The 4,321-nt window shown below is 42.6% G+C and overlaps 1 long non-coding RNA gene across 1 annotated transcript; it reads left to right on the top strand.

The window, feature by feature from the left end:
* The first annotated feature begins 2,316 nt into the window (after positions 1-2,316).
* LOC135295472 (uncharacterized) lies at positions 2,317-3,684 on the top strand. Its single transcript, XR_010357583.1, has 3 exons — positions 2,317-2,461; positions 2,939-2,997; positions 3,099-3,684. It is a non-coding gene; the product is annotated as an uncharacterized LOC135295472 (long non-coding RNA).
* Positions 3,685-4,321: the final 637 nt, after the last annotated feature.

Raw genomic sequence — 4,321 nt, 5'->3', positions numbered from 1 at the left:
TGTTCAAAAGTGTGATGGCACCAGTTCTTGGTTATCCAGCTTGGGGATGGTGGAATCAGAGAAGTTCAGGTATGCCTAATCCCAGACTTTCCTAATGGCTTTTCGTAGCAGCTTCTGAGGAGTCATTTGGACAGTGTTCTTTTCCAGAGGGCTTCAACATCACTTTCTGACAACTTGGAAACGAAAACCCAAACTCCTAAATTACTCTTGAAGCCAGTATTTGTGGTTTAATGGTTGGGACTGAGCATGTTTGGTTGTTTTCTTAAAGCCCTAGACCCTAGAATCAGGTTATTTATTACTTGAGAATTCCACCTCCTTTAATCTGTAAGCCCTTTTAATCACAGGGAGATCACAGGAGAAAAGCCATAAGGGAACAGAGGGGAAATTATGTGAGTACAAAGGAAAAAAAAAAAGTAGTTCAGTAGTAATGATATTAGGGACCTGATGATTCTTAAGCAAATGTCTTGATTTGCTGGAGTCTGACCCAGGTTTTGAGCAGATTGGGCTATTGCTTGTCACTATTAAGCTGACTGGTTCTTCAAGTCTTGAAGACTTGTTACTTTTGTAACCTTCAGCCTTCTGTCAGGCTTCAAATGATGAAGGTGTGCTCCTAAGAAACATGTTCTTCCATATGGGCCAATGTTCTTTAAAATTAATATCCACAGATAGTCTAAATGATTCTTTTCATTGAGACCAGTTTGGAAATTGTTGAACCAAAATGATTCTTGTGCTGACCCATCATCTTTTCTTGCAAGTCAATGTGTATTGCTACAAGCAAACCTCATGCTGTCAAGGAGGTGGCACATCAAGGACAGAAAGTTTCCAGGTTTTCTGCCATAAGGGATCACACATCGCTATTGCCTTGGGGTGGTGGGCATATGCCATTTTTGGTATTTACACCCCCCCACTGCTTGCTTTCAATCTGAGTAAATCTCACCCATACCGTGACTAGGCTGGTTTCAAGCAGAGGCAGAGTGCAATGGGGTGGGCGGATAGGGTAGGAATTGAGATAGCTAGAAATTGATCATGAGATGATTGGTGTTTCTTCTTATCAAAAAAACCTTGTCCATCCCAGCTTCTAGATACAGTGTCTTGATCCTCTGAACTGCTGAGCCTGCCTATAGTTGTTTTTGCACCAAAATATCCTGGCACCAGCAGGACGTGTCATAACATAAGAAGAGTGTGTCTTCCATCCATCTGGTTTACTGATAGCTGCCTCCAAGTGCTTTGAAATGCGCTGACTGAAGATACAGAACAATAAATCCACAGCTTGCCATTCAAAGCCTCAAGAAAAATAATAACCTTGAACCCTGTCCTGAAATTTTATCACTTCATGCTCCAAAAGGACCTCAGTGTCTCAAACGGGCTATCCATCTTGAGAGCCATGTTTTATTGGCAGCTCACTGTGACACAAAAGGGCCAAGAGTGCATGCCTGGCCTTAAAAACACCCACTTGAAAGTTTTCTGAAAAAAAGCTTTAAAGTCTGCCTGGCTGGTGGCTTGGTTTCTTGCTGCACTACCAGTAACTTTGCATTTGCTGTCACTCGACAAATTGATGGGCCAAAAAGTTTCTCTTTGGAAACTTCATTTCCTCCTCAGCAACTGATAGCCTTCCACCCTCCTGGTAGCAACCCACTGGCCAGCTCTATGAGGGCACCAGGCCAGCACGAAAGACTGCTCTGCCACAGCAAATTGGGTCCTTTTAAACTAGGTTTGCTAAATTAGTTTTCAAGCAGTGGAAAGAAGCAGCCACGGGGCAGCAAGACCCCATGCCATCATGACAGAGGGTGCAGGGAGGCCAAGGTGGGCCTGGCAGCGGGGCAGTGGTAGACGAGGAGCAAACACTGACATGAAACCCCAACTTTACAGCTTCCCTGGGTCCAGCCAGCACATCCCACCTGAATGTACCCACTGTGCAAGCCCCTGAAGGCTCTCTTCTTCATCACTTCTCATGCATGCTATCACAGCCAACATTACTGCTGGCTTTGCCAAGGCTTGTGAACATATTTTCTACTTACGGAAGACCAATACAGGACAAAACAAAGGCCTTCCCAAACTTTTTTTTCTCTCAGGGTTCCCATAACTGGTTGCAATCCCCTCTAGTGTCCTCATAGCTTTCTGTGCCTGAGGTTCTGACCAACTTCCTCACTGTCTTACCTCTGAGGCACACAATTACCTTTACCTCTGCATTTCTTGCATTTGATATCAGCTGCCCCCATAGCCACATGCCAATAATCATTCTTGGAGTTGAGAACACCTTTCTCTCTCTTTCTTTCTCTCCTCTGCTCCAGCCAGTTTTTCACTCCAGTTTCCACCTGAGAACTGCTCTCAAGTGCTTTCAGCTGCTCTCAGCCCCCTTTTCCTATTGCACTGATTGTCCTGGCAGCTCAGCCCTGCCTGTGACCCACATCCCTTCAGTTCAGCCATCAGGCCATGCCCAGTGTGCTGATGGTGTCTATAGGTAAGTAAATGATCTTTTCTCCATCTCATCCAAGCACTTTTCAGTTCCCTTCTGTGGAACTAAAGTCTGTGAAAGACTGCAGTTTAAAAAAAAAAAATCATTCCTATGCATGATTCATTTCACTTGTGTCAAGAGTTTACTTCTTTCATCTTTGCAGATGAGTAAATGTGTTTTAATTTAAGTCTGGCACTTTAGGCTCATCTTTTGTCACAATATTTATCAGCAAGCAAATGGGAAGGCTGCCCACCATCCGGAACCAGCAATGCTAGTGGCAGGGAAGAGTATAAGGGTTTTTAAGGATGAACCAAGTTAACTGTTGTTGCTGAAACACAATGATAAAAGCAAGGCATACAAGTATGTAATTCCCACAAAAGCACTTAGACAATCTGCGGGTCAGAACTGTGTCACTTCTCCTCTAAACACCATCCTTAGAATAGGCTAAAACATTCCTGAATTTTTTATTTTTTTTTCTTACAGGCAAGAGTACTTCCAGCATACCATCTGATTGGAGAAGTCTCTAAAATGTTCTGGTGAAGGTAAAGGTGAAAGGCAAAATCTGAATGATGTGTAAGGGCTGTGATAGGAAACATTTTTTGCCCAGAATACTAAATATTTCTCTAAATTACTGTATGCCCAGGTACATCTCTACTAGTTCTGTCAGCCCGAAGACAGGAAGCACAGCACAATTAATCTCTGCACACATGGATTCTTCCATCCCACAATGGCACTGCTTCTTCAATACCCTCCCTTTGGAAGGATCCCTTGGCCACACCACCCTCCAGTGCCTGCACAGTATGTGCTGATTACTGGTACCAGTGTTGCTAGTTGGTAAAGCCCAGCTGGCATTTTTTAACCTTTCTCTTTTGATTTATAAATTGCCAATAACTAGTGACAAAAACAAAGCTCAACAAAGTTCCACCCAAAAGAAAAGCATCTTTCCCTGTGGGTTTAATTCAAGTAACTAACTGCATGTGGGAATCACGAGCAATATACTAGGTAATACCACTACTCTTCTGTTCAGTAAAGGTATGAGACTCAAAGACAGAACCATTTGGTTCCCAAGCATGCACTGAAAAAGGAGAGCAAATGCATCAAGCCTCAGCTATATACACAAACTCAGCCACAGGCTGTGAAATCAAAGGTTGAGGCAGAAGCAGGGTCTTCTATTCCTGTTGAGGGAGCCAGGTGTCCAGCTTTTTTGATAACATAAAGTCTCCAGCTATCCATGCCAGGTCAACAAGAGATGACATCTGCTCACAGGAGGGAAGGTTTGGGACCCAAACGCTAGGGATCACATGGTCATCATAACAATTTAGTGATACAACACATATTTGCAAATTTTGCCTTGGATTCCCTGAGTGAAAAACCCCTCATTTAAGAATCTAAATAGTATTCTCTGAGTAAAAAAAAAAAAGGAATATATATATAAAGGCTTTAATCTGACTTTCAGCTGCTGCTGTATGTGCCATATACACATGGCAGCGTGAGGCCCAAAGCTGAATGGCAGACCCTAGTCAGAACATTGGTGTTTGGCTACGGTAATTATTTGCAGCATTTAAAGTCTATGGAGTAGTTTGTGGACCCCCATAATACACTGAGTAACTTGCTATAAAATTAATCTCGAAAGAAGCTGAACATCATTAAAACCTAGGAAATTAATAGAAAAGCTTTTGTTTTAATTTGTTTTACCTAACTGAGGTCAATGTATCCATCTCATCCTGTATATACAAAGTCTAAAATGCCTCCTACAAATTAAAGTATGGGAATGCATATGCACCAAGCCATATGCATAGCCAGCATCTTCCATCTAAGAAGCTGAGCAACCTCTTGATTACCTCCTTGTTTAGAAAGTTTAAAAAT

This window comes from Passer domesticus, chromosome 2 (genome assembly GCF_036417665.1).
Source record: "Passer domesticus isolate bPasDom1 chromosome 2, bPasDom1.hap1, whole genome shotgun sequence".
Taxonomy (NCBI): Eukaryota; Metazoa; Chordata; class Aves; order Passeriformes; family Passeridae; genus Passer; species Passer domesticus.
This window is presented reverse-complemented; position numbering and strand designations above follow the sequence as displayed.